Source organism: Oryzias latipes, chromosome 18 (assembly GCF_053564925.1).
Source record: "Oryzias latipes strain Hd-rR chromosome 18, Olatipes_Hd-rR_3.1".
Lineage (NCBI taxonomy): Eukaryota > Metazoa > Chordata > Actinopteri > Beloniformes > Adrianichthyidae > Oryzias > Oryzias latipes.
Genome location: NC_136254.1, coordinates 19,640,846 through 19,653,039, shown reverse-complemented (window position 1 = coordinate 19,653,039; position 12,194 = coordinate 19,640,846). Strand labels below are relative to the sequence as shown.

Genomic DNA, 12,194 nt, shown 5'->3' with positions numbered 1-12,194 from the left:
AAACCTCGCGGTCATCTCCATCCCAGCCGCTTCACTTTTGGCTGCAAACTCCCCCAATGCATGCTGGAGGTGCCAATAGGATAACATCATTCTGCAAAGAGCAAATGAGGAAATCTTGTGGTCCCCAAACCAGACTCCTTCCAGGCCCTGGTTGCACTTAGAAATTCTATCCATAAAGAATAGGAACAGAATCGTTGATAAAAGACAGCTCTGCCGAAGTCCAACATGCACCAGGAACAGGTCCGACTTACTCCCGGCTATGCGGACCAGGCTCCGGATTCAGTCATACAGACAGCTCTCAGGAAGGTTCCCTGCATCCCATACTTCCAGAGTACTGTCCACAGGACACCGCGGGGGATGCGGTCCAACACCTTCTCCAGAGCCACAAAACACATTTGGACTGGAACGGTGAACTACCACCAACCCTAATCCCAAAGAGGATGTAGAGCTGGTCCACTGTTTTGTGATCTATTCTATTCTATTCTATTCTATTCTATTCTATTCTATTCTATTCTATTCTATTCTATTCTATTCTATTCTATTCTATTCTATTCTATTCTATTCTATTCTATTATTCAGTCATAACAATGATTGTATTTAAAATGTCATATGTCTCATATTGTTTGAGAGTTTTAGTTATCTGCTAGGCGTTGCTTCCCAATTTTCCCTCAGCTGCCTGCAACAAAAACACATGAATGAAACACGTATTTGTTGTGCATCATGCTTAGCTGGCTTTAATGATTACATGCAAAAAAAAAGAAAAAAAAAAATCACGAGCGTTGCTAACAAAACAGATCATTTTGAACTTAGTCAGGCCGAAGTCCAAGTCAACAGTCTCTATTCTAATGCACCTATTAATATTTATAGATAGTAGGCATGTTAAATGGGCCGGGCATAAACAGCGATAATTGTTCCCTTTGTTGCTGAAACACCGCCTGTGGAAACAGCACAGTTTAACACAAAACCCATAAACACTTTTCCACCCAAAAATTCTTTAAACACTCTCATGTGTCAGTTCCTTGAAAACACTTTGCTATGACAACTTTCTTTTTTTCCCAGCATTTCTTTGAATAGGATGGTTTACCAACACAGAGTCTGCAGCCTTAGGCGGTACACAGAAAAAAAAACAACACAACAATCTCAGGCTGGCGAAGCACAAAGGTGCCTAGGTGGGAGTTGTGTTGGCAGTAACACCACACACGAGGTGTCAGTCTCACTGTTATAAGATCAGCTCCTGGTGGAATCGTGTCATGAACCCGGGAGCAAGTTTCGTAGTCTTCGCTTATTCAGCACTGCAAGACAACATGCTCAGCACAACAACCCCCACCCATGTCCTGAGCTAATACATTTTTATTACTTGTGTCAGGCTGTTTTAACATACTACGGTATGCAAATGATGAATACTTCCCAGGGTACATTTTCTTGCTGACAGTTTTCGAGAAAAGCTAAGCATCACAGTATTGATTTTTGTTTCCTTGTGGCTCTACTTTGAACTATTTCTCCTGCACAGGTGTACCATTTCTTCTGTTTAGGGCTTGGAAAAACATATTTTTTAAAACGACAGTGGAAAGTTGAACCTTATTTAAATGTATGTGATGACAACAACAGCTGAAAATGGCTCTCTGATTAGTAGGGATGTAACAATTCATTTTAACACTGGTTCGATTCATAATTTGTGGTTGCTGATATAATTCACAGTCGACACTGCTTCCCTTTAAACGATCAGATTCACTGATCTAAAGGCCATTTTAGCCACTGTGTATGTTTTGCGGATATTGCATGGATGAAAATTGGTCATATGTGAATATAAGTGGGAGAAGTTGTGGTCTTTGCATGAAATTTTCACAAAAGAATCACGAATGAAACACATTAAAACCACAAAAGTACATATAAACCTCAAGAAGAACATGTAAATCTACGTAGAACATGATCTGTGCGTGATTACTGCGCTGTTTATAAGCAATTTTGTTTATAAGCAAGTGATTTGTTTATCAATTATGTAATGTGAACGTGATAGACACGGTATAAAAGTTATACATCGGTGGTGCTTGCAAGAAAAAAGTCCAATAAACTTCCATGGAACAGTCATGGAAAGCTACCAATTTGTGTATCTCTATTTACATGATAATTGCCTATAAACTGCGTGAAATTTCTGTGACTTGTTCAAAAAGTCTAGCGCTTGGCCACTGGACACTGGACTTTCTTTATTCTTGGTTACATTTTGAGTGAGGGATTATTTTCAGGTTTAGGCTAGGATTTACCCAAAGTCCCATAGGCCAAAACCCTCAAAAGACATCTGCACACATCAAATGATGAACCCACGAAACGATATTAAATTACGTATATAATGCATGTTTCACGAAAGACCGAAATTTTATTCATGGAAAATGTGGAAAGTGGCTGTGTGACACGGTCTTAAAATCGATCCAAGATAGTTTTAGTCAAAATTTAAACCAGTGTGACTTGCAAAATAATTAAGTATAAATTAAATATGTGTACAAACAAATGGGAAATCCATTCACATTTTAGTTTCATGAAGTTCAGACCACTGGTGTTTTTACACATCAAAAAATACAAAGGGAATATTAATAGAACATTCTACCACATCGTATGGTCACATATCTTTGCAAAATTCAAAGTGTTTCCACACATTGGACTGTTATGATGGCTTGATCATTTTTTGCTGACATCACGTGTGTTGTCCACTCTGATGCACTTGGTCATTTTTCCATTATTTTAAAATATACCCACCTTCTCTCTATAAAAATGTTATTTTTTCAAAATTGACAATCGATTTATTTAATTTTGAAATGATTTTATAATGGTATAGATCAATTTGATTTGAATAAAAACTTCCCTCAGACATCTGTTTGGATAGTAGGAATATAAATCAATTAATCAATTAAGTTGATTAATTGTAACAGCCTCACTGATTAGGTTACATCCCGACTTTTTATTTAATTGGAAATTTGTTGATCCAAAATGCCACCTTAGCCACAGCGAGAGTGCATGGCATGGTCAAAAAATCGGCCTCCTATTGCTGACGTTTCTCTCCACTCTCGGTCTTGACTAATGGGATATGCCTCAATCTGAACAACAGTTCCATTAAATGGCGAGTGAGAAATAAGAAGTTGAACACAAAGCCTTTCAAACTGGTGAGACAAACAGAAAGATGGAATTTTAGCTGTCTGAGATTAAAAGCCCGCAGCAGCAGATGGAGGAGCCGAAAAGAGAAAGGAAGAAAAAAAAATAGTAGACTGAGGGATAAACGTGGAAGCACAGGAGCAAGACAGAGGTGGCAGGCAGTCAAAGTGGCAGTTACACTGTAAATAAGATCTCCCCACAGGGTGCTTAACTTTGGACTGCTTTGTCTGGCCTTTAATAGCTTACAGGGCTGAGAAAGACAGATTAGAGCAAAACTGCAGGGACACAGAATATAGGCTTTGTCTACAGCTGGGATTTATCTCTCACCCCAAGTCTGAACTTTGTTTTCCTGAGGGTCTCCACTGTGTTGACTTGTAAAACCAGAGTTGTACTTCTCACTTCCTGTTGCCTTCTAAGTTTGAATCATTACCACCTCAGAGAGATTAACTCCACAGCTTGAATGCCTTCCCCGTTTCTCCAGAGTGACTCTGCCTGACAGCGCCATCCACAGACTTTGCTGCCATGATGGACATGGGTAGTTGAGGAACTTGAGGAACTTTCTCTGGGATGTATTTTCTCTTTTCCAGCACAATGATGAACCAGCCTCATTAATCAAAGAGCAGCTGAAAGGAAAAACCTGGGATACATTAATTTTCACAGCAGAATGACTGAGAGAACATGATTAATATATTATGACGAGGATGCGGGTTAAAAAGCCCTGATTACTGTCACAAAACAGATTAGTGCAAAGTTATACTATATATATTTTTCGTTGTACAAAAAAAAATGAAACCCTAAAACATAATTCTGTTATTGTTGTAGTTTATTTTAAACAATAATGCAGTAAATGCAGATCTGATTACCTTGCCCTTAACAGTGATGAAAAAAAGTGTGTTTATGTGTGTTTTGTCCTGTTTTTAATGCCTAATGGGGACCGTTTGTGAGCTGTTCACTCATGATACAGGGGCCAATGTATCTATGAGGACATTTGACTACAACTGATGAAGCAAAATTAATACAAAATTGATGTTCTATTGTTTCATCTCAGGTCAATTGACAGACTTTCTTTTAAGTGACAGATCATCACCATTTCTGGCTGGATGTGATATTATAAAAAACCTGACAAACCCAAATATATTTAAATAAATGAATGACACAGCAAAAGGCTTTATTGGAAAATGCATAGGAGTAAGCAATTTTAATGTCCAAGATTGAGTCCCATTTGCACAGTTATCTCTTTAACCCTTGTCCTATCTTAGATGACCCCAACCTTACATTGACGTGTTCTCCCTACCATGACAAAGGTGGAAAGATTTCATGTAATCCATGGACACCAGTGAAGATCACAAATCATTGAAGAAAAAAGGTTCACCGCACTGTCTAGTGGGTCTAGATGACCCAACTCCCAATGTTAAAGTGCCTAGGATAGCACAAAGGTGAAACAATATAAAAGACTGGGGCTTTAGCATATCATTTTTTTTTTTTTTTTTTTTTTTTTTTTTTACTTGTCCTGTCCAACAGCTAGGCAGGCAGATGAGAGCTGAGGGCCTCTTGTGTTGGACATATTTTTTTCTTTAACAAGAGGGGTTATTAATCTTCCGACAAACCAAAGGTGTGACTGAACAAACCCCTTTTGTAATTGAGGCCAAACTTTATTCATTTCAACCATGATTGAAAATCTTTGGTGTTGGACCGGACGGAAAAGGAAAGAAGGGAAGAAGAGGGAGGGATGTCAGAGGGGGGGGGGGGGGGGGGGTGATAGTGAGAGGGGGGGGTAAGACCATGAAGCAGCATAGAGCAGACAGGTTTACTGGTTGTTTATCGTTACGGTACAGTTCAAATGTAGTACAAAAAGGGCGGGGCCTGTTCACACACACTCAAATATTATCAACACACCTGCTAGCTGCAAAAAATGTTCACGTCAACATGTACACAAAACAGATAGTGTTCACGAACGCATACCTATGCCTTTAAACCAACTAGTGTGAAATCTTTCATTCCTTCAATCATGCAAACTATAAGTGCAAAGGTGAGCTAACACCTGTGCTCAGGTGAGTGTTTATGTTCTTCTAAAATGGATGGTGGAATGTGAAAAGAAGGAGGAGGAGCGCCCAGCCACCCTTACACCCAGACCCCCGCCGCAGCAGCAGCGGCAGCCGGAATTCCCCCAACGCCACACGGGAACAGGCAGGGAACAACCGCCCCCCGGGCGACCAAGACCGCCACCCAGGCCAGGGCCAGCAGGACCGCCGCGAGGCCCCCAGAGCCAGAGAGCAGGGAGGCGCGGAGGGAAAGAGAGCGCCGCCCCAGCCCAGCCAGGAAAGCACCCCCCCCGCCGCGCCGGAAGAGCCCAACGCAGTGCCCCACCGGAGAAGGACGCCCACAGCCCCAGACAAGCACCCCACCACCACCCAGGAGTTCCGGGCATCCCCCCGCCCCAACCCCAGGTACGAGCCAGGACCCCCCAAGGGAGACCCGCTCCGCACTCCAGGCAGCCACCCATCCGGCCCACGGTTGGTCCAGGGAGGAGCAAGGCAGGGGCCCGCCGCCCCCGCCCAGGAGGGGGGAACCCCGAGGAAAAAAGGGTGGCCCACAAGGGGTGTTATAAATATGGCCCGACCAGGCTCGGCCATGTTGAAAGTTTGGCGGGGCCCAGCGCTCAGGGGCAAGGACCAGGACCCACCCCCCAGGGACACGAACACCCCCGGCTCAGGTGTAATATGAACCCCCCCCACCGTGCGGAGAGAGCACCGCCGGGCCCAGGGAGCCGGCACCCAAGGGACACGGCCGCCATCGCCAAGGGGCCCGCACCCCCCACCAGGGAAGGGGTAGGGGACAGATTAGGGCTTTAGCATATCAGCTTTGTGCCACTATTCAACAAGTTACTAACATGTAATGTTTTATAGTGGCCCAAAACTGCTTTTCTCTGTGTCAGATTTAACTGCATTTTGTTGATTATGTAAGCACTTCACTGCTGTAAAGTGTTGCACATCAGGGCAAAGCTGCTTTTATATGCCACAAAATCCCCTGGAATTACATTATTTTGTAAACTGTTGGATAATTAACCAAATGAATGACTGTTAACACAGGGGCTGAAGCAATGGTCTTAAAGGGTTCACATTTGATAGTAAGGCTTCAATTATGTTTATTTCTTTTGTAAATTTAGAAAACTTAACTTTAAAGATGGGCTTGTTTGTATACCAACTCTCCCTAGTGGTCTCTTAGTAAACTGACTCGGATTTATTTACTTTCCATGTCAAACAATCGTCAAAAGTCTAGCGCTTGGCAACTGGACATCATGCAATGATGGGGCTATCTTCAGGTTTAGGTCAGGGCAGGCGTATCAACTCCAGGCTTCGAGGGTCGGCCTCCTGCTGGTTTTCCAGAAACCCTGTCTCCTCGCCTTCTGATTACGTGGACCAGGAATGCTTAACCAATAAAGAGCTTCGATGGCAGGTTGGTTGGAGAACATGTTCAACACTGCCCCTCTACACCTGGGTTAAGGCCATGTCACAGTCTTTACGTACATTTTGCACATCACCCAGGTATGAAATTTTAGGCTTTTGTGGTACATGCATGGTATATGTAATTCATAAGCGTTTCTTGCATTTATCCTTCATTGCAGATGTTCGTCAAGGGTTTTGGATGATGAGTCTTTAAGTGAATTTTGTTTTGAGTTGCTCAAAATATTGGGTCAATTGAGAGTTATGCAGTTTTTGTATATTTCACGAAGTTTATACGCAAATATTATGTTAATCTTTCGCAATTTTGCATGATTTTTGCGAGATGCATATGCAAATTTGTGGCTTTCCATGACAATTCCATGTATGTCTAACATATATTGTGGTCACGTCGCACCTATCGTAAAAAAATGATGTAATTGACGCACGAATCATGGGCTAGATTTGGCTTTTATGTTGATTTACGTGTTCTTTGTGTAGTTTATTTGTTCTTTTTCCATGGTTTTAACTTGGTTCATTTATGATACATCTGTGAAAATTTTGCGTGGAAGACGACAACTTATCTCACATTTTCCATATCTGTAATCACGTCCAATTTTCATTTGTTCTAAATCCGCAAAATGTACTTAGCGGCTGTGTGACACGGCCTTTAGGAACTAAATTGATGTGACTAGTATTTAAGCTCATGTTTATGTGTGTGGAAGGCAGGGCTCATTTACATAGCAATTTAAAAAGCAGTGTCGACAACAATGAGAATATTTGAAGGAGCTTTTCATTACTCAAATGATCCTTTGCCCACTTAGATATAATGTAGCCAAGCATAACCTGGAGTGGAGTAACTAATGAAATTATAGAATTTACCATTGAGTTCGATGCTGCATGTTGTGACATCACAAGTTACCCTTTCTTTGATGAAAGACCCAATCCTAACAATTTAAAAAAAACAACAAGATTTAACCTTGACACAGAAATTTAAAACAACTAATTCTAAATTAACATGTAAGAAATAGCTGTTTAAAATAGTATTTAAGTCATAGCTGTTTGGCATCTTTTTTAATCTCTGATAGGCCTTTTTTTCTATATCTACATTTTTAACCCCTCCCAACCTCTAAAAAAGACAACTTCACATCCCCCAAAGTGGCCCAAGCAGCAAAAACACAGGCACCTGCGTGTTTTGATGGCGGTATGTTAATTAGCTTCTGCACAAGCGGATGCTCCTTCCGAATGAGAGGAGAGCCTAATTAATTTTCAGATTCGAGCTTTGATGTGTCTAATTGCTCTAAGCTTCCCAACTTCATTAGTCAGCGAGCTCCCTCGGTGGATGGTGAAACCAGGTCCCTGCGGTTAGCAAAGAGAGTTACCTGTGTATTTTTAGGCTCTGGTATTATTAGATGCACTCTTGCTGCTGCTGCTAGAGCTCTGAAATGTCTCAAACCAATAAGAAGACTTCAAAATATGAATGTGTCCTCTATTGTGGTGAGTGATTTGGAAAAGGTTAAGCAAAGCTGCCCAATAAGACAGAGTGATACTTGGTCAACAATGAGCCTTGACTTTTGTGGGTTGTAGCATCTTTAATGATCTAATTCCAGTTTCCATTCCTGCACTACTGTGCAGTTGTGTTATCTTTTCTCAATTGATATATCCTCAGACTACTTTCAAAGGAAAATTGGGCATGAAAAGTGTTTGCTACACTGCCTACCATATGAAAACTTGGTTTTATATAGAAGTACTCATATCATCTTGATACTCCATGGAATTACAACCCCCTTGTATTCCACAGAATAATCTGTGAAGCAGACATCTTGATCCAACTGTAAACATTTCATTATAACTTGAGCTGTAAAAAAAAAGTGAGCCGTCAAAGTTTGTTCCTAACTGCAGCTGTGGCTGTTTACTCATCAGTTTTGTGAAGGTCAGACACGGACCAGACAATAAATGAGGTTTCATTACAGCTGAGAAGATGAGCGTCATCGTTACGTCTTCAATAGGTACACAACAGTGCCCTCACCAACGTATAGAACATCAGTAGAGTTCCACAGTAGATGGTAAAAATCGACATACATCCCAATTTTTTTATGTAATCCTGAATAAGATGATTTTTTTCGGAAATCAAATATTAAAAAACATATTTTTTGAATAAATACCAATTTAATTTGAAAGATTTTAGCACGTAAATGTCTTATATGCTATAACAATGACCCTGGAAGAGGTATGGCAATAAAAATATTTTCTGACTGTTGACTCTTCATCAGTTTATAGTTAGCTGAATAAAAAAAGTTTCTGTATTTCTTCAATTGGTAAACTTTTAACCAAGGGGTGTCACACTGCCTCCTGACTTTTTCAGAAAGTTTGTCATGGTGCCTCTGGCAGCTCACCTCCCCCTCTCATGTCTGCTCTGTTCCTGACGAGACCAGCTGTGACCACTCACCTCATTAGCCTCCAGCCCTTTTAAAGGAGTTCCAGTTCCAGTATTCATCGCCAGTTTGTTCTTCCTCTACGGTGCATTGTCTGGTCGCTTCATGTATCTTGTTCATGTTTTGTTTCCTCTTGCTAATCTTCTCCTTACATCTCATCAACAGGAAAAGATGTCTCACGAGTGCTCACCTGGTTATCGTCACCTGATCATTCCATGCTCCTTGTCTTCGCCTCAGACCCAGTTCACGTCAAGCCCTCCAGATCTGCCACTGCCGTACCCTCCAGCTACGCCTCGTCTTCAAGCCAAGATTCCTGATCCGCATCTTGCCATTCACCAGCTGAACTCTACCTTCAATTTTGCCACTAAATCTACATTCTGTAAATTAAATCATCCTACTTACCTCACGTTCTCCTGGGTTTTCTTCCGGGTTCCAGCATCTGGGTCTGCCAAGCCTAGTGATATCATGACAACTTTGCCTTATCTGCTGTTAATTATCCTGATCAGGTCTGTTTGGCCAATAAGGCACTTCAATGACAGATTGGAAAACATGTAGGACACCGGACCTTGAGGCCTGGAATTGGAATTGGACACCCCTATTTTATCCAGATTATTTTGGGCAATCTTGACTTTTATATTCCTTGCTATTCTACTTAAAAGGGTATATATAATGCTTTTCTTAAGCCTTTCAGAATAAAACTTATCCATATACATGATAATATATTACCTTTGGCACAGTAAAGAATCATATTTTTTAAAAATGAAATATTAGTTATTTGCCCAGTTCATTTTGCTAACTAGAAGTAAGATGACTAGATCTTTGAGGCACCGCCTATTGCTTCTTGTGGTTGCCGCCCATTTCATGACATCAATCTGCGTTTCACCCACAAAAACAAACATCTGAACTTTTGCAAAGATGGATTTGCTTATTGTGAACCCTTAAAAATGCATTTAGATGATCACTGCTAGCTCTATGGAGAATCTGGGGGTGGTCGCTGGCAGGTGCTCCTCACTTTGTGATGTCATGGTGTGAGGACCCACTTGTTTTTGTGGATTGGGAAGGGCTAGTGCTCAGAGCGTGGGCTTTTAGAGGAATATTTAGAGATGAGTGAATGGATCAAAATATCGCTCAGGGGTTGTTTTTTGTTATGGAATTTATGATGCATTATAATACACTTAAATGCTCAAAAAGTTGATTTTTCATGATATAGGACCTTTAACCCTCAAGCGACTGGGCCATATCATTTAATGTGCCAGATCTTTATATTTTGTCCGAATTTTTTTTCTCACCATGAGTTTGTCAGTCTACTAATCCTACACAGTTTCATAGTTTTTTGCAGTGATAAGGCAATTTGTCATCACAAACTCTTGTGGGGTCATTTATGACCCCGAAGAGAAGCACTGTTTTTTAAACATTAGATTTTTCAATTTCATTAAAATGTTCCACTTCTAATCAGTACTTTATATTGTATTGCAGTGAACCATGGCCAACAGACCTAGGCTAGCAAGATTTACAGCTGCCGAAGCATTGAGACTAATACTTCAAGCCCAAAGTGATGATAAAAACAGCTCCATTGATGGAGATGAGTCAGCATCGGACAATAATGATCATATCACTGAGATGTCAGACCATTCTGATATAGAATCTGACCATGATGTCCCTCCAGTAGCTGCAGCACCTCAAGCTGGTGATCAAACACAGACATGGTAGTAACATAGATTGATCGAATGTGTTCTGAGTGGGTTGGAACAAGGACTGTCTAAATAAATGTTATGTCGTTCTTAACCCTTGTGCTATCTTAGATGACCCCACCCTTACATTGACGTGTTCTTCCTACCATGACAAAGGTGGATACAGGTGGAAAGTTTTCATGTTATCCATGGACACCAGTAAAGATCACAAATCATTGAAGAGAAAAGGTTCAGCGCACTGTCTAGTGGGTCTAGATGACCCAACTCCCAATTTTAAAGTGCCTAGGATAGCACAAGGGTTAAAATCTGTGTTTTGGTTATTTTTTTTGCAATAAAAGTATTATTAGCAAACACATATTACATTAGATCATTATAAAAAACCTGTCTTAAACACAGGGAGTAGTTTCGGTGTGATAAATCCCCCAACTAGCCATTCATAATAAGGATCCCTGTACAGAGCACAAGTGGGTCATAAATGACCCCACTCGGTCATTGCAGTCAGTAAAATAGCTTGGTCACTTGAGGGTGAAATATTTTTGTTTCTTCCAACTTAAACTAGTTCTCTTTTTGCTCAGTGAGAAAACATTTGTGTTAGCGTCAGTACTCATTTTTCCAAAGACTGTTGATGGAAATCAAAATTGCAACACCTTTTGTTTTAGCTGGAGTGGCCGGAGCCCACTCATGGGCGAAGGCAGGGTTCACCCTGGATAGGTCGCCAGTTTGATGCAGGGCAGCAATCACACGACCATACACACTCTTGTTCAAACCCAGGTAGAATTTAGAGTAACCAATCAACCTACGAAGCTCAGAAGCTGGAGTCCCCGGAGAAAACCTACGCATGAACAGGGAGAATATGCACACAGAGAGGTCCCCCGGACTTGAACTGGGACCTTTTTGCTGTAAGGGGCCTTTTTGTTTATACTGAATTCCAAAAGAATTTGCAAAATTATTGATGTTTTATTACATTTTCATTATGCCATACTTACAACCTACACACCTTGACCCATCACAAGTCTTTTGGTAATTTTAATAGCTTACAGTTTAATTATGTCATTAACTATATGAAAAAGAGCTTATTAAGAATAATAATTATTTACTACTGTCTATGGAAAAAGTAAAAAAATTGATAGTACTAACATATGTGAATCTATTGTCCAGTTCTTCGAGGGCTCACCTTAAGGAAAAAAACAAACTATTTATTTTTCAAAAGTTGTTTTTTGTTTGATTGAAAATGTACTGTTTCACAATCTTTTTTGTCATTCATTTAGCATTACTTTATTTAAAGAGGTAAAATCACATGTGATTGGTAGGGGTTTGAGGCCGCAGAGTTGCACTTTTCATCCCCCACCCCCCCACCCCCAAAAACAAAGAAAGAAAAAAAAAATCATCCCATAAAGGAAATTATACTGCAGGCTTAAAACAGCTTTTTATGGTATGTTGGACTCATTAGTGAGATACGTGGTATTCTGGGTTCAGAGTCCTAA

General features: G+C 40.7%; 1 long non-coding RNA gene across 1 annotated transcript in view; it reads left to right on the top strand.

Moving 5' to 3' along the window:
* Positions 1 to 11,918, top strand: part of LOC144987158 (uncharacterized) — a 49,060-nt gene extending 37,142 nt beyond the window's left edge. The window contains exons 2-3 of the long non-coding RNA XR_013651036.1: positions 8,950 to 9,104; positions 9,185 to 11,918. This is a non-coding gene — a long non-coding RNA (uncharacterized LOC144987158). The remainder of the gene's footprint in view (positions 1 to 8,949; positions 9,105 to 9,184) is intronic.
* The last annotated feature ends 276 nt before the right edge of the window (positions 11,919 to 12,194 follow it).